The sequence below is a fragment of the Rousettus aegyptiacus genome, unplaced genomic scaffold (assembly GCF_014176215.1).
Source record: "Rousettus aegyptiacus isolate mRouAeg1 unplaced genomic scaffold, mRouAeg1.p scaffold_m13_p_18, whole genome shotgun sequence".
In the NCBI taxonomy this organism is placed as follows: Eukaryota; Metazoa; Chordata; class Mammalia; order Chiroptera; family Pteropodidae; genus Rousettus; species Rousettus aegyptiacus.
In genome coordinates, this window is record NW_023416293.1 from 11,018,799 (window position 1) to 11,040,313 (window position 21,515).

General features: G+C 44.8%; 1 long non-coding RNA gene across 4 annotated transcripts in view; it reads right to left on the minus strand.

Annotated features, from left to right (window-relative positions):
* The window catches only part of LOC107520858, a 350,307-nt gene that overhangs the window by 115,320 nt on the left and 213,472 nt on the right, over positions 1–21,515 (minus strand). The window lies entirely within an intron of this gene.

The following is a 21,515-nucleotide window of genomic DNA, read 5'->3' on the forward strand; positions in this document are numbered from 1 at the left end:
ACAGAATACCACAGACTAGGCGACTTAAAAGAACAGATGTTAATTTCTCACAGTTCTGGAGACTGGAAGTCCATGTTCAAGGCACCAGCAAATCCAGCGCCTGGTGAGAGCCTGCTTCCTGGTTAGCAAACAGCCCACCTTCTCACTGCATCCTCACGTGGGAGGGAGGGAGGGGGGCGGGGGAGGGAGAGAAAGAGAGACAGAGACAGGCGAGGGCAAGCTCATGTCTCTTCTTATAAGGGCACTAATGCTATTCATGAGAACCCCACCCTCGTGCCTTAATTGCTATCATATTGGGAGTTAGGATTTCGACATAAGAATTTCGAGAGGACGCAAACAGGTATCCCATAGCATCTTTACACATGCCTTTTATAGTCTACTTTTCAAACTTTGTACCTTTTTTTCTCTCATTAATTTTCTAAATACATTTCCACTCCTAAATTCCCTTGTCCTATAATTATGTATTTACTAGTCCATCGATCTATATATTAGCTTATATATTAGCTTGCTCAGAGTTTAAACAAAATTAAACCCAATTTGTAAACTTCATTTAGATACACAGGACACTAAATGAGGTTTTAAACCTGGGGCCCTTATTCTGAGAATCAGCGAGACAAGAGAGTGGTTTGGACTTATGCAGTAGAATCGAAGGTGAATAAAATACTTAGTCAAGCCGGTTCCTTACTGTCCAAGGAAGTTTCCTTATAAGGAACTGGGCTTAAGCCAGGTATGCTGGTCAGATTGAGAAAACCTTTCAGTCCATGTCTTACTCTACGGAAGTTTTGAAGAACTTCCATTGAGTAATAAAAGATTTATGGATAGTAAGTGAGTTCCAAGTGACCATGACCAGGAAAATTCTAGCAACTAAGAAAAAACTTACTAGCCATGTGACCAAGTTCCAATCACCCAATCTCTCAAAATCCTAGCATCTTGATCCATACAGTGGGGATGTTTCAGAGAGACCAAATAAACTACATATAAAGATGATGGCAATGGCCATTGTGGTAGCCGTGCTCCAAGGTGACCCACGACGATTCCTACCTCTCGGTATTTATACCCTTGTGTCACCTCAACCACATTGGACCAGGGTCGGCCTGTGACAAATATGGCAGAGGTGGTGGTATGTCATCTCTGAGGTTAGGTTATAAAAGTTCTGTCTCTGTCGTGCCCTTTATATGTCTGTCTGTCTGTCTGCCTGTCTCTCTCTCTTTAGGGAAGCCAGCTGCCATACTGTGAGTGACCCTTTTGAGAGACCCACATGGTGGGGAGCAGGGACTCTACCAGCAGAGCGAGCCTGGAGGCGGACCCTCTAACCCTGTTCCGTCTTCAGGTGACTGCAGCCCTGGCCAGCACCTTGGAGAGCAATCTAAGAGACACCCTGAGCCAGAACAACCCAGCTGAGCTGTTCCCAGATCCCTAAGCCCAGACACTTTGTGACATAATAAAAGCTACTCTAAGTTGCAAAGTTTTGACGTAATTCCTTACGTTGCAATAGATAATAAACACAGCCGCATAACAATAACTACAGTAACTAATCAATCGGGTTCCTTTTTCTCTTCATAGGAAGAATTGCCGGTGTGGCTAGGGTCTGGACTTGGGTACAGTGGTTCCAGTGGAATTATTGTCCTTCCGCCTCACCATGCAGCTGTCTGAGGCGACGGTGCCCAACAACTCAAACATGCGTCACTTTTGCCGTGCTGCCCTCATTACCTGCCACTCCTGGCATCCGGTACACAAGTCTCATTGGCAGCGTTTGGGGAGAAAGCTCCTGACGAAGACGAGAGTCCTGCTGTCCTTGTTGCTGTTGACGCTGACCCACTGCACCCAATTGGCTGCCTCCACTCTGAGTGAAGGTTAATGACGTGCAGTTTTAACCCGCAACAACCACGCCTGGAGCGCACACAAGACCTGGCAAAACGATCTCATCCTTCACGCCTCAGTCCCGAACCACTTCTTCCATCCACTCGATTCTTACCTTTATACGGCATTTTTTTCTTACTGTGTATAATGGATCGATTTCATGACACGTCCCCGAAGACAGACTTCATAAAATGACTAAGCATGATTTTAACATTTGGAAGTGTTCCATCACTAAGGCTGTGATTGTATGTGTTCCATGCTGTGTTTCTGAAAGTCAAGCTCCAAAAGTAGATCCAGGTCAAAGGTCACATCCTGGACAGGATTTGTGGTCCTCTGAATTTTTGCTGTGTCTGTACAATACAAATTGCTTTGAGCAATTTCATTAAAATCATGTTCAATAAAATTGGGGGGGGGGGCGTGGTTGTAGAAACAAAGGTTTTTAATGTAGTACAGATAAAAAAAAATGATGGGTTACGTTTTTCTTTCTTTTCACAACCTGAAGAAGAATATTTCACAATGCGATGAATCATCTGACATTCACTGGTACGTCCGTAGTGTGAAACCGAAAACTCGGGACACAGGGTTTGCGTCCAAAAATGTGATTTCTGAAAACCACGACGTCTTTAAAGACAGTAAAATAACCCATTAAAGTCTCTTTTTTCCTCTAAAGATCTGAAGAAGAAAATGTGACTGTCATAACGAAAACAATCTTCATGTCCGAGAAACCCACGGACACGGTGCCTCAGAATAAATCCACATTCACAGGATGGTAACATTATTTGGAAATGACAGCGTCTTAAAACTAACCAAATCTGTGGAAAACGGGCACTCATCGTTTCCTGGGAAGGCCTTTGGGAAAACACGTCTCCAAGCGTCCCGATGAGCCAGCACTTCGCAGCGAGCACAGGAACCCCGTGTCCTTTCTCTCGCGTCCGGTGATGTCTAACGTGGGTGTCCATTGAGCCTGACAGGCAGATCGTCCTTCAAGGCAGCTGATCTCATTCCCTGTGGGCGCCGAGTTCCTTTTCCTGAACTTGTGGGTGAGCCTAGAAGCTCTGGCGCTGCCCATGACTCACCAGCCTCCCCCCACCGGCCCCCCACTGCATGCAGGCACCCCGAGAAGGCCAGCAGCACCCCAGGGCCACCGAGCAGCGGAACGGCCTCTTCTGCTATCAGACAGCCCCAAGAATGCAGATGCGACAGCGAGCGCTCCCTCCCAAGCCTCTGCGGTTGACGTGCATCGCATTCTTTCAATTGTTGCAGATATGAAATACCCCGCGTTTTCAAGTCAACAATTAAGAGCTCAGGGTCATATTTTCTCAGGAGATGCTGGCAGTGTTTGAGTTCGGGGGTGAAGCATTTGAAACTTGAGTGGTATGTATATTTATTCTGTGTCTAAATCTTGCAGACGAAGGAGAGATTTTTCAGTTATTCAGGTTTTATCAGGGGAGAGGAAAGTCAAGACAGATGGTACTCTCTCCAAATAAAATATTTTGTATTACGTTGACTGGATACTTAACAAATAGTTATTTTTGGTAGTGTAAAATGGCTGCCTGCCTTGGCTCCTCGGCCCCTCGCCCACCCCCCATCCGTGACATGGAGATACTAACAGGACCTGCGTGCCAGGTGCCACCCTCGTGCCTTAGGAATTTAGAAGCCTGGCCAAAAGGAAGCGTGCGAACGTCCTCTGTGGATCTGTTTTCTCAGAAGCCTTTTCTGTCCTTTTCTCTTTCTTTCAAAACATTCCGCATCTCCTCCCCCATCCGCCACTGCGTCCCTAGCGTGCCATCCCCACGATCATTCCTGTGGGGTCCATAACAGCCTCTCGCGTTTGCCTCTCCCTATATGCTGCTACTTCCCCTGGATGGACCTTCTTCCTCAGCCCCATTAACAGCCTCTGCTCCTCTACGGGCCAAGTTCAAGTATCTCCCATCTAGGGCCCCTGAGAACCCCATCAGCCTCAGATGCGGCACCCCCTCCATCCTCTACGGGCCCTGAGGACCCTCCCAGCATTCTGTGCATGCCGCTGCCACGGCACCTGTCGTGCTGAACTGGAATTGTTGACTTACAAGCTGGACGCGACCACATTTATAATACTATATATATTTTGATTCTGTAAGTTCTGGCAGAGTGCCTGGAACATGGTAAGTGTCATTAAATGCCCCCCGAATCAAGCAATCGATTTAATAAAATTAGTCAAATATTTTGCACATCATCTAATTATAATTACCTGCCCCTTTTGGTACCCTTTGAAAAAATTATTACTCCCCAACAAACAAATACATGGAAGAAATATCCATCCGATAGTTCTCTGTTCAATTACTTACCAGAAGAGCTGACATGGGAAAATGCAGGAACCTGTCTGTATGCTATGTTTGTGGACTAAGCTCCTTGATCCCATTTTTTTTTCGGGGCGGGGAGGGGTGGGCAGAATAAAATATATAAGTAATAAAACTGGAAGTTAATTTATAAAGTAGCCATCGCCCAATCTTCATAGATGGAGTGATGTCTTAAGACGGCCAACAGCACACTGGGCAGAGCAGATAAACTCATTCCTTTCAGGAAGTTGAACAGTCGTCCAGGTTAGTTTGGCCACCAGGAAAGACACTCCTCCTCCACAGGAAGCAGGGTGGGAGATCGCTACCACATGCCAGCAGCCAAGTCTTGAGAAGTGGGCCCAGAGCCTGAGAGTACAGACGCCACGTTTCCTCATTTGCTGGAGACAGCCCCAGTGTGTGCAGGTTTGACACGACTCTTTGTAGCGCTTCGTTCCCATCTTAAAGGTGTCCCAGGGAGGAAAGTGATGGTCACCGTATTGAGAGGAGGACAAGAGATGGCAGCTCACATGCGTACAGATGCTGTGCTCACGAGTACTCCGCGCATCCCTCTCATTTCTTGTCTCTGTCCGTGAAAGAAGAATGGCGTCTCTTCCGGTGGTGGTACGAACTGAATCGTCTTGCATCCGGGTTAGTCATTTCCACTCTTAACTAGTCAAATATCACTTCTTCCATTAGATAATTTCGAAGGAACTATACTAATTAATTCATTCAGTAAATTATGTAAGTAAAACAGATGCTAATTTGACATGTAAATGCAAGGAGTTGTTTGTCCTCGCGTTTAGCCATTTTGTTTAAACGACTTGGAGCCGAAGTGAAAGCACATAGCCTCTTCCCCAGAGATCATTCTTGCTTGATCTTCCAAAATAATAAGTGCCAGTAAATTCAGGGGAAAAGTAGGACAGGGGCAGGACAGGCGCGAACAACAGCACAGAATAATTCTTCTTAGATGGCCGTCCTGTCTCAATGAAAGGTTGGATCGTCTCAGTTTAGAGAAACAGCTAGTTGGCCTTGAACGCGGTGTGGGGTCAAGGTTGGGGAAGGGAGGGCCGCCGTGACCGTGAGCTCATGGTCTAAACGGAGCCCTTTGGGTTCAGTGCACATGTACAAATCATCCTGGGAAAAATCCGAAAGTTCGAGCTGCAGAGTTTTCCTGTTTCAAGAGCAACGATCAAAAGTTCTAGCAGCAAGATGGAATGATTTGTCTGGTAAATGGAGGGAGAACGTACAGTGATGGAAGCAGCTCAGATAAGCACTGCAGAATCTCAGAAATGTGAGGTTAAATGGTGTTACTCGGACTTGATGAAGCTGGAGCTTGAGAGGACATGACAGGCCCTTCCTTCCAGCCGGCAGAAAGATCCTGCATGAAAGGGACAAGCCACGGTGGAAAGCAGCATGTCCGAAAGAGGATTTATTGAATGTCTATTCTGCCAAGCACTGTGCTCACCGATGGCTGACATGTCCCTGCTCGGATGGAGCTTACATTCCTATTCATAGAGAGATGCTCTTAGGAAATAAAGTCAGAGAGTGATGACTTAGTAAAGAAAAAGGAAGCAGGATTAGGGGCTAAGGAATGATACGTGCTTTCATTATAGATAGGGTGATCGGGGCACCTGAGGGAACAGTTCCTGAGCAGAGATCTCAACAAGTATACATTTCTCGAGAAAGGAGCATGGCTGGTATTTCCAGGAATGACAAGCTGGTGGCCCCTGTGACAGAGTATAGTGAACGAGGAGAGGTAGAAACGGAGGAGGGAGACCAGATCATGTCAGGAGACGACTGTGCTATTACAGAGAAGATGGAGGCAGAATGATTAGACTATCTCGGGGCTGGTGGCGGAAGGGATGATGTTTTCCAATCTGAGATACGTTTTTGAGGTAGAGTGGACAAATTACCTTAAGAATTTGGTTTAAAATGTAAGAGAAAAAGAGGAGTGTTTAGGAGACACGTTGTCAGAGAGTCGCCAGTTTAATCCGGCGCCTCGTAGGGACATTAACGCCGCCATCTCCACCTCGAGTCGAGCTTAGTGCCCACGCAGGCAGAGAGCTCAGGGGATTTAGGAGGAAATAAGAGTGAGGCCGGGCTTCTTCGAAGCTTCTCCGGCTACGCATTCTCTGCCAGGCAAAGGGAACAGTCACGCTGTGAAGACGGGGATGTGGAGTAGCCTAAGCGTAAGGATAAGGAACACATTACCGGGGCCTCCATCCAGAAAGGTAAGTTTCCAAATTGCCTCGAGTCACCGGCCAAGAATATGGGCGCAGCCACAGAACGAGGAGCTGTGAGATGTGAGGAGCACAGAGATGTGTTTCTAGGAGATAAAATGGCCTAGATTCAGAACGCCGTGGACCGACAAGGGAGGCGGCCTTGATGCCGGCCATGGACTGGATCCCAAGCACCTAGACCCAAAGAAAATAGACCAGCAGCCTGCTAAATTTTTAAGTGAGCGGTACTGCCAAAAAAACCCATATGACTGGCCAAAGGGCCTGTATTTCTCAAGCCCTAAGATAATTCCAAGGATCCAGCAATCACATCAACAGGAAGCGGGCTACTCAAGTGGTCAGACCCAGCAACTGCGTCCTTTCCAAAGTCTATCTCCGCGGAAGACAAGAGACAAGGGAAAGCCATTCATAGGGTAGAACCAGGGGTGTTCTCATTAGTCGACCAAGGAACACCGTTCGTTGCCAGGACAGGTTGTCCTTGTTATTGATGGCCAGCGGATGATGATCTGCGCCGTGACCAGTGATTTCTGCGTGCTTCGCAGTGCCCACTTTCCCAAGTGGAAGTTTTATTTCATCTGTGCAGGTCTCTACTAACTTTCGTTAACAGAAGTGTTAGGGATCCTGTGCTCCCCCAGAAAGTGAACCCCGATCAAAAGCATATGTGCTATCATTACCTTATTCAGATGTGTGGATGACAGGAGCAGGGCTGGGAGGCGAAGGAAGGAAAGCCAACACAGAGTCACAGTATCGAGCTGGCTGCCGCGAAGCGCCTGTATTTATTTTATCACTTGGCGCTGTCCTTTGGGAAGCCAGGAAAAGTATGTCTCGAAGGCATACGCCGAGGAAACGAAGGGATGGAAGGGTTTTCATTAGCTCTCGTCTCCCAGCAGTCACCGGTTTACCCTCTGGACTTCGACACTTTTTCACTGTGAGTTGTGCATAGATGGGAACCGAGTGAAGACCCACAGTATCCCACGCACATCGAGAGGGAGGCCACGGGGCAGGACCGGGGGGAGGTGGTGCCGGGCTGTACCTTCACGATGCTGATGGAACCCCACGTGCAGTTCGCATCATAACAGTGGGAGAGAAACAGAGGCAGGTGAAACTGAGTGCGTCTGAGGTGCTACGCAAGAGGGGCCTGGCACATTAGGATTACTCCTAGGGTGGGGAGAGACGTACCTGGCTCTGGTGAAGGGGTCCACCTGTGACACAGTAATCCTAGACTCAGAGGTGGGGTAAGTAGCTGGGTGAGAATTTGTCTTACCTCTCTTTGTGCAGGAACTTCATCTAGTTTGTGTAACTGAGAGTTTTTGAAAGCCTAAGTACAGAAACGGGGTGTGAACAATGCTGTGTAAGCAAGGGGTAGACTGCACTTGCCTCCCCATTACACTGGCCCCCAGCATCGTGTAGTGGCCCATGTCATATTTGTGGTCTTGACCCCAATATCCTCTTTCAGGGGTGAGCTACAATTGGGATAAGCTCCTCAACATTACCACAACTCTTGGGGGCCACGATGATTGGCCCAGGAATGTTCAGCAGCCCAAGCCCAAGCCAACCCAACTTAACGACAAATGTACAAGACTTCTGTACAGGGGGGAGCCATACTGGACTGTGCATTTTGCAGCTGGGAGCCTAGAACTGCTACAGGCATCTCGTTCGCCATGAAGGAAGAGAGCGGAGCATGAAGCCAGCTCATGGAGAAGCACAATGGTGAGAATATAACAAAAAAGTCCGGTCGACACACCAGACAAACTCCCATCTATGACGACTAGGTTAAAGTTCACATGAAGTACTGAGTCCTCTTCCTTGTTTAGACGACTTTGAGTTGGGTTTTCCTTCCTTTGTACCCAAAAGCACCCTAGTTAATAGGGTCATTGTTGGTCAAAGCTGAGGATAATTCTACCTGGGTCATAAACCACCAAGTGGTGTGTTTACAGAGCCACGGTAGCAACTCAGGAGACTGTAAATGTGCGGCGGGTGGAGGACATGTACAAACCACCAAGTTCAGTTAGGGAGACTGGGGGATAGGTTCCTGCTATAGTTGCGAGGAGGCAGGATTGGAATATAATCTTCCACTACCCGAGTTAAAACTGAATCGACCAAACTGTAAATATACAAAGAATGAACGTATTATCAGAAGGGAAATGAACAGCATGCGACCTAGAAATACTAGGATGGAAAAATAAGTTTTAGTATTTATCCAGGATTATCCACGGATCTGAAATACTGGGTTTAAGGTCATGAGCATTCTTATCCCCGGAAGGATTTTCAAATAATCATCAAGCCAATCTATCTCTCTTTGCTTGGATTCTATATTTTTAAAAAATTGTAAGTAAATAAAGTACAAGCTCGCCAGAAAGAAATATCTCCCAAGGTAAATTTTTCTTTTGGAAGAGCAGCTATAAAATTAATGCTAAAACTTAGGCATATTAAAATAAAGCCAAACGTCATTTTTTTTCAGCTGGGTGGTTTCACATACACTGATTAGTTGTAGTATACTAGTGGAGTGGTAATGTTTTGGCATTGATTCACAAGCTCCTACTTCCAGACACTGATCCTAACCCTGTGAAATGTAAACTTTAATAATTTTATTAGTGGCTTGATTAATAGGACTCACATTATTACAGCTCTGATCTGGTAATAAGAATATTCATCATCATCATCATCATCATCATCACCATCATCATCATCTGAAAGCTGGGTTATGGTGATGATAGATAATATATACATAATTGTCTTCTCCATTATATGTGCCTATCATAAATACCTCAGGCATTAATACATGCTGTGCTCAGTAAATATTTGTAAATAATTTGGATGGACACACTGATGAATGAATGATCGAAACAAACACATGGTGAAACCAGGATCAAACCGAAGCGAAACAAAATCTTAACACAGAGAATTATAAAGTTTACAAAGTGTCTACACATACATTATCATTTTCAATCTGGACGATATGTAAGGTCAGTAATACTGACCACATATAAAGAGAAAGTGTGGTTTGATGAGATTCACACAAGGTCATGGCTGATGGTTAAGCGGGCGGACCCCGGAGTAAGAGAACTCGCATTGAAACCTCGCTCCCTCACTTACTAACTAGACCAATGCCGCAGCTCTCTCGTCTATAAACGAGGAGAAATAATGGCATCTACCTCAACGTTCTGTTTTGGTAAACGAGAAAATTCATGGAAATGCTTGGGACGGTTTCAGGGCTGTAATGAGCACCAACTATTATCGCTGTTTTCACTGCTGAATGCCTTACATTATGTCACAAGCTAGCGTTTGGATCAAGGCTTAAAGAGGGACATCATGAAAACTAAAATGGCATCTCCTGGAAACGAAGTCTCATTGAAATTCGACCTGCAATGGGAGAGCCATCAGGGGTCTTTTGCATGACTCCCTCTCTCTGTGGCCACATACGCGCTCATTTTTGTTTCTGTCTGTATGTCCACCGCATTGCTTCTCTCTACGGAAGGAATCTCTCATCACGCTCGTCCATAGCAAATGGCCAAAGGGACAGTCCCAGCCTTGTCTCCAAATATTACTCCAGTCCAAGCACCTACGATTGTCTGCCTGCGATCTCTGTCATGGCTCTGGACTGAATTCTTTCATGTGAGAATCTCGTTGCTTTTCACCATCTGACAAGCTCTCCACTTAGATTAATCAGAAATATCTATATTGTAGCTCCCTAGATTAAATCATGCTTTCGATTACCATGACTACTCTCAAGTGTATAGCTTCATGTCAGATGGCTCCACCAAGCCCTAGTTCCTCAGCTGGTTCGGGCTGCGGTAACAAACACCGTAGACTATAGTCTTACCACGAATACAAGTTTGTTCATTCACTCATTTGACAAATATTTATTAAGCGGCTATTATTGAGGCTCTAGGAATAAAGGGGTGAACAAAATGAAGACTCCATCCTCATGTGATAAGTGACAGTTTAATGTACTTATCCAGGGACATCCAGGGAAAGTGTCAATCAAGCTTGACAGATGGCATGGGTAGGACTGAGGTACAAGAGAAGAATGTGAAGGAGTTTCAGGCACAGAGCCGTGAGCCAACCAGGACGTGGAGAGGAAACTGTGGATAGACCAATTTGACTGGAGTGGTATTTTCAAAAGAGAAGAACAGGGAACATGAGATTTAGAAATAATAATAGATAAGTGATGGCATCTCATCCCTAATGGAAGGTTTCAGACTTTCCTTAAAGGGCAATGGGGCAGTAATCACAGGCTCTTGAATCGAAGATAACCATTTATAGAACACGCTCAGAAGTTTGCGTGAATCATGCAAAGAGACATCATGGAAACTGAGTTCGGCTATGATAGTTCAGCTTGATGGGATGGAGAAAAGAGTGGAAACAGGGACCCGGCTGGGAACAAGTAGGAGAGCTGAGGTTTGAGAGGACTCGGGCTGAGCTGGGATGCCAGCAGTGGCCGTTAAGAGGGAAGACAGCGGTGAGGGGCACCGAAGAGCAAGAAGTGACAGACAGGACTCGGAGGGGGAACGGACATGAGGAGAAAGAGGACGGTCGGAGGTCATTTCAAGGTGCTCAGTGTGGGTGATGGAGAGAATGACGTCGCGGACAGGAAAAGGAAAAAGGAGGAAGAATTGGCTTGGAGAGGGAGATAACGAACTCTTTTTTTTTTTTTTTTTTGAGGTAATAGCTGTCTGCTGTAGAGGACAATCCAGAAGAGGAGAACAGAGTTTTCTCTCTATCCCTACATAGACTGTGTCCAATCAGATAGGAAAGAACGGCTTATAAGTTAACGAGAAAAACAGTGCACATTTTATTTGATTCGCTTCTAAACTAAAATGAAGCTTTGTATTATTACTTACATTTATGATTTTTAAATAATACATTTACTTTTAAGGCACATCCTCCCTCCCCAAATTTAGTTAATCATACCAAACCGAGGTGACAGTCGGGAGAGTCTCAGAAATGTCACCGTGAGGTTGGCAGTCTCTCTCGCCACTGATGACCTCTGTCCTTCAGATGCTCCAAGGTGGTAAACGTTTGATTTAAGCTTGCAGACATTTAATCAAAAATAAAAATCCTTGTTTGTCCCTATTAGGAGCATGGCGTTTTTGTCTTGTGTGTTGTTTTTACGTTTGTTTGCCTTCGATGGGTTCAATGACAGAATTCCCTTGTGCGCCTGTCCCATTCCACTGGCCACAGCTCAGTCTTCTGCACGTTTTCCATGCCCTACGCGTGGCCTCCGTCCTTACTCTGCCAGACTGCAGGGGCTTTATGAGCCCAAACCCCCTGGGCTGCTGTCTTCCCTCCACACGGGCCTGGTGAACTGTCCGGTCATTACCTTTCCCATATAGAAACGGTCTTAACTTAGAAGGTTATGCCTCCTTAAAAGGGAGGGAGGAAAAGTAGCATGAAGGAAATAAAACTCTTTATCCCTTTCAGAGGCATTTTAACTGCTTTAAAAAAAAATCTTTGGTCTTTTCTTGACAAATCCGTAGTTTTGTTTCGTCCTTAGTTCTCATGTACATTCAGAACCGCTTGTTTGTGAAAAATGACAAAGAGTGAAGTGTATTTTCATTCTGTTATCTCACTTCTTTAGCTTCTCCGAAAAGTCAGGGTATAAATAACCCCATAATTTTAGCACTGGGGGGTGGAATGAGTTCTTTTTATAAGTGGCAACAGGTGGAAAACATGCTCTAGCAATTGAATTGGGTAAACCCAGGCCCCTTAAACGTCTAATGAAAATTCCACGTGCATATTTGATCATTTCAGGTGTGGGGGAATTTTCGACGGGCTCCGAGACAGCTTGAGAGAACAGATAAACTAGGTGTCTCATGACTTTTAAAAAAGGTAGAATTTAGTATTAATTTAATTTGTAGTGAGGGGCAGGATGAGGAAAATATGAAGTCTCTTTCAATTCATGGGCAGATTACTTAGAAATGCGAGTCTACAAACCAAAATGATTATTTCATTTTTTTTTTAATGTTGGTTAACTGCAGCTGAATAGCTTTTTTGTTGAATCCTGCCTTCCCCCCTTTTCCTAAAGTTCTAAGGCCCAAATGTCAAAAGAAAACTAAGCTCGGAATTTGGGATATAAAAAGGAAAAAAATCAGATAGGTTTCTGGCACCGGCTGGCCTCAGAAATGCAAGCCAGGCAGTGCTTTGCATTTTGTTCGGAATATTTGGAAGTTTACCTACATTTCAGAGATGCCTACCTCTGGGAACCGGAGCGCCAGGCGAAGGAACCTGCCAATACTTGGGAGAGGCTGTGAGCGGAGCCAGCAGTTCTCTTCCCGCCGTGAGGTGCGGGCCGTTCACTGCTGCCCGCCCACGTCGCCATGCCCCACGCCCGCCACCGGGACCCGAGCAGAAGCCACACTGGGCAGGGCCTTTCTCTCTGACAGACTGAAAACACACGAGGAGGTGCCTTCTGGCTTTTGGAAGCAGCAAGATGTGGTGATTTACAGCTGCCCTAAGGTTTAAAATAAGCTCATCTTCCTAATTGGAGGGTGTAAATCGTGTGTCCTGTCCATCACCGGGAGGGCTGATGGCTGAGGGTAACAGCAGAAGACAGCAGGCGAGAAGAGTGTTGTCTTGGTTGCTGGGCTTGCGCTGGGACCTTGAAAAAATATTCACCTTTCAGTGCCTCAGTTTCTCAGTGCAGAACGCCCCTGGTGTCTCTGAAAACGTGTTGGGGACTAAAGCATAGCTGACATGTTACCTCCAATTGTAAACACTTTCTCTTCCTGTCTTCTCTGTTACCGTACATCCTAGCCTGGCTTTAGGGGCCTGGTTTGGGGAGGAAAACAAGAAACAAAAGGATGGGGACAGGTGTGGTGCCAAGTTTAGAACCCACTCAATCTTGTTCCTCCTGCTTCTTCAGCTCTCAGTCTGTTTATTCTTGGCAAAATGAAGCTTCCTGTTTTTTTTTTTTTTTTTTTTTTTTTAAGAAAAACGGCTTATAAAAACGCTTATAAAGGCTGCTTGAACATCAAAACACCCTTCTCAAACAATATTTTGATGATTTAACATGTAAATGCATCAAAACAATGCGAGCAACATTTCCTATAAAGTATGTGTGGGTTTTAAAAATTAAGGGGATCGCGCTTAGCTAAACAGACTTTGATTATTAAAGATCAAAAGCATCTGAAAACTAGTTTGAGAGGTTTGCTAAGTCTAAAATGAGGCAAGCCAACCACGCTTGGCTGAAATGCGAGCAAACAATTCATTATTCAAAGAGCTCACGGATGTGATTATTCTTCAATCTCTGGGCTTGTGACTCTCATAGCCAAAATAATCTTTATGAAGTGACTGTAATGATACCCCTGAACAGTCTAGGGACGAGAGCCCTCAGCCTGTCCACAGAGGTGGAGGGGCATCAAGGCCAGGCCCCTCAGCCTCTCAGTGTAATCGTTTTCACCCCCCCTTCCCGGTACTAGGAGATGTGAGGTTCCCAATCACTGCTGATGGGATGGGTGGTTTCGTCGGATGGGAACATAGCATTTGGCTGTATTGAATACTGTAGGCAATCGTAATACACTGGCAAGTATCTGTGCATTTACACATAGTAAAGATACAGTAAAAATATGATATATGGTACTTTTACACTACAACATTAGATCATCACTGGGCAATAGGAATTTTTCAACTCCATTATTATCTTATGGGACCACCATCATATACACAGTCTGTTGTTGATGAAAACATTTTTATATTGTGCACGGCTATCTTTGGTGGTTTTTCATTTGAAAGAGGACTTAGACTCGATTTCTATAATACCATGTGGTGGAATTAGGGCCAATAATTCTTTAAGAATTTATAAATGTTTGTTGGATGTCAGCTCCGTGGCAGGCACTGTGCTGAGCCAGGAGATGAATATGAACACGAGGAGGTCCTGCCTAAAAGGGCTCGGGGTTTATTGGTTGACAGAAACACAGGCGGCCATGATGCAGCATGATTCATGGGACGTTAGTTGCGTAAAGGAAGAATGAGCCTTTAACTTTGCCTGACAGTGATTTTTTTTTTGACCAATGTTATAGCTCATAGACTTTTGGTATTCTCGTAGTTTTGTAAGATTTACCGAAAATAATTGCTTAGAAAAAAAGTCAGCATCTTATAGCTCTTGTCTTATAGTTTTTCTTTCCCCAGAAACAACTACTGTCACCTCTTTTAGCTGATTACTGCGGTATTTATTTCCATGTCTTTAATGCACGGTTGCATTGCTACTTCTTGATTTTTCAGTTTTAGAATTTATCTATTGGCTTTCCCTTAGGAAAGATGAGACTTCGCTTTATTCCTTCACCCTCCAGCCTCTCCATAACATTATGTTGCATTTTTGGTTAAAGCAAATATTCTGTTATCATGGCTCTGAAAATTGTATTGAGAGATGAGTCATGTAAAATCCGTTTACGTTTCCTTTTCCGCACAACTTTTTATTTTCCCTAGAATTAATTGTTTTTCTCATTTCTAAATTTCCTTCTTTTTATATGTACTTGTTACTAATTCAACCCCAAACACTTTGTTATTTGTCTGAATTTTTTTTTCTTAAGACGTTCAGGGCCAGTTGATTGCCATTCAACCTCATCTTCCAGAATTTCTTCCCAAGCCTCCCGAGCTCCTCAAACTGGACTGGTGGTCGCTGCGTTCCTAGGGCATAGCTCTATCCTGGCATCTCCTTGCCCGGCTATCCTGAAAATTCCTTTGCCTTTTTCCTGTTTGGGTTTCCCACTTCCCGGATGCCATGTCTTCTCTTAGTTAATAACCTTTCTTGAATGATCACATGATCTAGTTATTCTCCATGCAAGAGAATCTGTGAGATAAATATTTGAGATGCCGTTGACCTGATAATATCTTTATCTTATCCTCATATTTGATTGACAGTTTATCGGGGTCTAGACATCTAGGTTGGAAATCACTTCCCTTCAGAATCTGAAGGCGTTGCTTTATTGCCTTTGACCTCTCGGGGTTGCTGAGAAGTCTAAAGTCTGGCTGATTCCTGATCCTTTGTATATGACCTATTTTTCTTTTTCATCGTTGAAAACCTTTAAGTTCTCTGTGTTGAAATTTCACAATGATTTACTCTCATAGGGGTCTACTCATATTTCCTTAACTGGGTATTTATTTGGTAAGCTGTTTCAATCTGGTCTTTCCATTTTGGAAACTTTTCTTGAAAATTTTATTGATGTTTTCCTTCTCTCCATATCTCTATTCTCTCTGGAACTCCTGTTTTTTGTTTGTTTGTTTGTTTTTGTTTTTGTTTTGGATTTGGACTACTTGTCCTAGTCCTATGATGTCCATACATTTCTCTTCTACTTACAACGCCTTCCTTCCTTTAAAATTAATCTCTGATTCTCATTACATGGTTGCATTTATATTTTATCTCCCTGGTAATATTAATTAAAAAAAGTTGTAGATATCGAAGTCTTCTTTTCTTTGCAAATCATCGTCTTAGCCCAGTTGCTTTGTGTGATGGATTGGGGGAGGAGCATGGGTTCTTCTTGGTTCTGTATTTTCCGCGTTGGACGCTTTCCTCCAGGGTCTGGTCATTTTCGCGCGTCAGAGCAGGGCACTCAGAAGCTGATGTGCTGTTCTGAGAGCACAGACGAGGACTGTTCACCATCAGTTTTACTGTAGAGTGATTTGGCTGGGTGGTTTTAATGGAGAATCTCTGCTGTCAATTTCTTTATATCCTTCTTTTTGGCAAAGAAATATTTCCCATGGAAGATTTTTTTTTTTTAAATGTCGTGCCCAGCAGCCAGTGTTCTGAGAGCCAAGAGGACACACAGAGAGAGGGTGTTCGCTTTCGGCGTGCATTGCACTACTTTTTTTTTTCAGTAAGACATCTGCACACTCAGCTGTGCCTGCTGCTTCTTAAGGTCCTGTGTTTTGCTCTTTCTAGACAATAAACTGGGGTGGAACAGTCTGGCATAGTGAGCCAGGGAACTGGCGATCTGCCCGTTTCTTATAAAAAATGCTTTCAACCAATTTTTAAAATTTATCCACTCCCTTCTACTCCTACCTCTCAAGGTACCAGATGAGGCCAAATTTTGAGCCTTGGGGGATTATGTACTATAAATCTGGGTTTGTTTTCAGTTTTTCCTACTGCTGGCTTAGTCCTCCTTTTCCTTGGGTATCTAACTCTTTTACTGTCTATCTATAAGCTTTGTAGCTTGCACAAGCTTCTTCTCTCTTGTTCCCCTTATCCTTGAGAGTTTATGTATATATATTTGATCTGAGATCAATTCTGTGTGTGATCTGGGATGTTTGCAGAGAAAGAGACATTTGTGAAAGACTTTGAAGAATAAGTCAGGTTTTTGTTTTTTTCCCAAGCCGTGAAAGCGCTAAGGAAGAACAACAAAAACAAAAACAAAAACAACCAGAGAGATGCGAGTCCTTTCACGGAGAATTCAGGAAACAGTGAACGTGGCCGGGTCATTGGCTGTCTGTCATTGGGTCGGCTGCGGTAGTAATTAGCAAGACTAGAAATGAAGAGTGAGCACACGTCGTTATTGGGTAGGGATGGGAGGGAAGAGAGGAGTCAAAATGATTCTGGAGCTTCCAGATTGGAAAAGTGGGTGTAAGGCTATTAATAAAGCCTATGGGGGGCATTTTCTTTGCCACATTATAAGTCATAGGTCTCCCACAGTAGGCAAGGTTTCCTTGAGATATGGTGCCTGATCCTTCCTTGCAGCTGTTAAGCCCTTGGATGGACAGCGATAGAAAAGCTTCCAGATTGTTTAGCCTATGAAAAATGCCGACAATTTTCCAGCGTATGTGTGTCCTCTGTTAAGCTATCTGATCTCAGGTGAGGTCTGAGAAGCGCAGAAAGGAGGGGGAAGAGAGAGGAAGGAGAAAGAAAAAGGCGGAGAAAGAAGAGACAAAGAAAAGGCACTCGTAGCGATGATATCATCGGCGCGTTGTAAAACTGAGCTTTAAACCTGTGAGAGTCATTTCTGTTCTCTCTCAACAGGGAGAAACACGCCGAGCTCTTGGGGTCGGTGACTAACATGTCTACCAGATGGATGGCGGGTTTGGCTGCCGGGGAGGAGCATTCCATCACGGGGTTTAAGACGCAACGATGCACTATTAAACCTGTCTGTAACACAATAAGCAAGATGACATCATGTCCCTGGGTGTGTGTGACTTCATCAAGAATGCGTGCCCTGCTGTGTAGAAAAAGCGGAACCCCAGGATATAGACGATGAGTGAGTGCCTTATGCACAGCTGCCCTTCCCCCGTTCCTCTCTCTTTCCTCGCAAACCCAAAATGTCCTTTAAAAGAGGAAGAGAAAAGCCCCATATTTTACGGAGTCCTGCATCAAAAGGATGTAATAAAAGATATGGAGAAATAAGCATCTGAAATGAATGAAAAACGGATCTAGTCTCAGGAGACGGCGATTTTTCGTCTGGGAGCTCAGTCGTGGCCGGTCGGGGAATAAAAAGCATTGACTATTTAGAAGGGTAGGACCTGAACGTAGGGAGCCGGCTCTGCTGCTGATAGAAGGGCTGGGGAGTCTAATGAGATGGCGAGGCGACCCAGAAATTAGCAGAGGCGAGAAGGCGCTGTGACCTGTGAGCTGGATGCGGGGAGCGCGGGGAGCCCATCAAGCCGGCAGAAGAGACGCTGCTGCTGGGGAGATGCCACTGGAGAAAGAGACAGAGTCTCCCTGACCTGCCCGCCCTTCCTCGCGTTCTCCAATCTGCTGCCAGTGTTTATTTCGAGAGGGCTGAGTCCAGAAGGCAACTGGTCGACTTAGAGGCCTGGGAAACCCAGCCTGCAGCGGGGCAGTTTTTCTGCAAAGCAAAGCAGAGCAGGGGGACAAAGAGGACTAAATCTAAGGGCGAAAAGGTCCGAACCAGCCTGCCTGGAGAGACAAACGCGGCCTACAGGGAAGGGCGTCGCATCTGCAGCATCATCGCTGATCTGCGCACAGCGAGGATGCGATGGTCCATCAGATCTGAAATGGGATGAGGAAGGCTGAGGGCCTGAGCCGCTGAACACCGCAGGGCAGCCGCCTCTGTCACCTTCACAGCCAGAACTGGGAACGGGATTTTAGCAACGGGCCTAATCACCCAGCGCGATTCACTCTCTTTTAATGCGTCTTCACTGACAACGTTAAAAATGGACGACGGTAATGGAAAACATTATTCTGGTCGGAAAATGAAAATTTGTGTCTTATAGGTGTCGTTACTGCCGTTGATGCTGTTATTCCTAATAATACTGATATCCAATACACATGTGTTTACTCATCATTTGATAACGCACCGCTGAGTAATCATACTGTTCTCACAGGTCGATCCCATTTCCAGTCACCCCTACTGCAAGAGCGAAGTAATTTCTTTAAAAGTGATATTCGACGGTTGACTGTTGACACAGGGTTCTATTATTAACTAACGTGTAATTAGCTGATTAAGAAAAATACCTCAACTGAATAGCATGTAACGTAATACAATCTACCAAAATGGAGAACTCCACAGTTTCTCACGACTGGGGACAAAAATTACAGTGCAGGGAAACTGGAAATGAGAAAATGCCAGCTGGCGCGCCGCGGAGGGTTTCAGATGACTGTGTGTTTACGACCTCTGTGTTCTAGAAAGAAAAGAAATTAATTAGATTATGCTGTGTGAGAATCTTGAAACTCCAGGGCTCTGTGCCAGCCTCATCAGAACCACATGGCCGAAGTTTAATTAAGCTGTTTTAAATGTCGCCCATATTTCTGAGCTTTGAAAAAGCAATACATGTAGGAACTAATAAATAACGGTGGAAGAACGTCGAGATTCCCTTGGATGGCAGCGTTCAGGGTAGAATTATGGGTCGTGCCGTGGTTTACTACACAGCCGTGTTTGTGACCATGAATGTGAGACGAAGCAGTAGTACTTTTTCTTCAAGAGTGTTCAGAAAATAAACACATGCGATGTGGGCACTGTACATGTGGAAATTTATTCAGTCGTTTTTAGACATTCAAATCATTCTCTACTGGTGTGTCTACACCTCAGGTTGGGGTCAAAACAGGGAGAGGCATGTGAGCTCCAGCATAAGGAAAGGGAAGGGAAGAGAGAGAGACTTTCCTTGATGGACAGTTTAGCTAGTCATAATATGGGTAGGCTTAATCTCCTTACGTTATTAATTTTTTTTATTTGCTTTTTAATTGTGGTAAAATATACCTAGCATAACATTTTCCATTTTAACCGTTTTGGAGCGTATAGTTCAGTGACATTAAGCACACTTACATTGTGATGCCACCATCGCCACCAGCTACCTGTAGAACTGACGCCAAGTTCTTTTGTTAATTGCTTTCTAAAAGTGAAAAAACAAAACAAAACAAATCGAAAACCTGTTTTAAATTCCCCTTGGGATATTTGGTCGCTTTAGCCAAGGGCCGACAACATGCATGACGCCACAGCTTTGTCCGCCCGCATCCTTAGGAGCTAGCGCGATCCTACCTCACAATCCTGCAATCGAAGTGTTTACAGGCTTCGATGGTGCCACCAGATAAATGAGTTGTGATTGAATAAAACAACTGTCTAACCGGACTTATGGAAGGAGGATATTGACTGTTCTTGAGAAAATAAACAAACCTGACAGAACAGAATCTGGCACTACCGGCCACTTTCATTAGGCTGTTTCATTCATTCAACAAACACTGAGCGCCCGCGTGGACCACACGTCACAGTGAGGGGTTTGCGGTGAACAAAGGCTAAGCCCTCACTCCCTGAGGTCTTAGATGCTCACAAGAAAGACAGTCAGTACACAGACCAATATACAATACAAGCTGGCAGTAAGAATGGAGGAGAGAAATAAAAGCAAGTTTGGGTCCCTTTTTCCCTCTTTATCTCCACGTTTAACATCCCAGAGACACGAGGAGGAGACTCTTTTCAGATGAAAACCCCTTTCACCAAACATGCCCTCGGGCCTCATTCTTCGCTGTGCCCTCACCCTGGCACCCAGGGCGGCAGCCTAGGGTGCACGAAGGTGAGGCTTGGGCTGGTCACAGTGTGAAGACCATGTTTTTCATTGTTCTCTCCCTGTTTCTCAGCATCCTGGTTCTTTTTTTCCCTTTTCCTTTATTTCACTGACGAGACAAATTACTAAGGATGCTTATCTATTCATTGCTCAAAAAAATAAGAATTGGAAACCCACCACTACGGGGACACTCTGCTAGTTGCTGTAGGGAGGCGGGGATGAGGAAAGCACAGTTCTGAGCCCCCAGAGTTCACTGGATTATAGATACGTAGCTGCAGAGGGAGGCAGCCGATGTCACATGTCATATGAACAGCAAAGGCGATATGTTTTGAGGATTTAGGAGATGTGAAGGTAACTTCTGGTAAGACAATCAGGGAAGAATTCACAGAAATGGTCACTTTAGAGATGGATCTTGTTGAATGAACGATGCAGAATTATGAAAATTAAGAGAAGACAGGATCTCAACGCAAAAGATATGACCAGTATGTCCACTGCTATGAGGAAGCTCAAGTGCAAAGGGACTGAAAACGGTTTAATTGCGAGTTGGGGCCCTTTGAAACAGTATCTGTGTGGTGGAAAATGAAAATTCAGGAAATCAACTGTTTTATCTAAATAACGCCAACTCACCTATTTGGCTGACTTCACCAGTGAATTAAGCTCACTCATTCATCATTTCGTTCAATAGATATTAACAGACTACCCAATGTGCACAGGTACTGGGGATACATACAGCGTTACATTCTAGAGAAGATAGATTTTGATCACAGCAGTGAGTAGAGAATATCTTAAATGGTTATAAGTGCTATAAAGAAAAGGACAAAAAAATGGAGTCTTGGTCCTGAATAAGAGGTGAGCATGGCATCTATAAGGAACATAAGAGCCCAATGCAGCTGGGGCATAGCAGCAAGAGGGTGACGTGGCCCAAGAAGCAGGGGCCAGATCTCACAGGTCTGGATGCTGACGCAGAGACCTTGCCCTTGACTGAGTGTGGGAGCAAATCAGGCGGGATATTAAACAATGTTTCGGTAGGACAGCTCTGGCTTCCGCGTTGAGACCAGATTGAAAATTCTGTATCATTGTGGCGTAGACATACCCTGAAGGTCATTGCTTATCTTACATACGATCTTTGGGTGCCCGTATTTGATCCAGTGGAAAA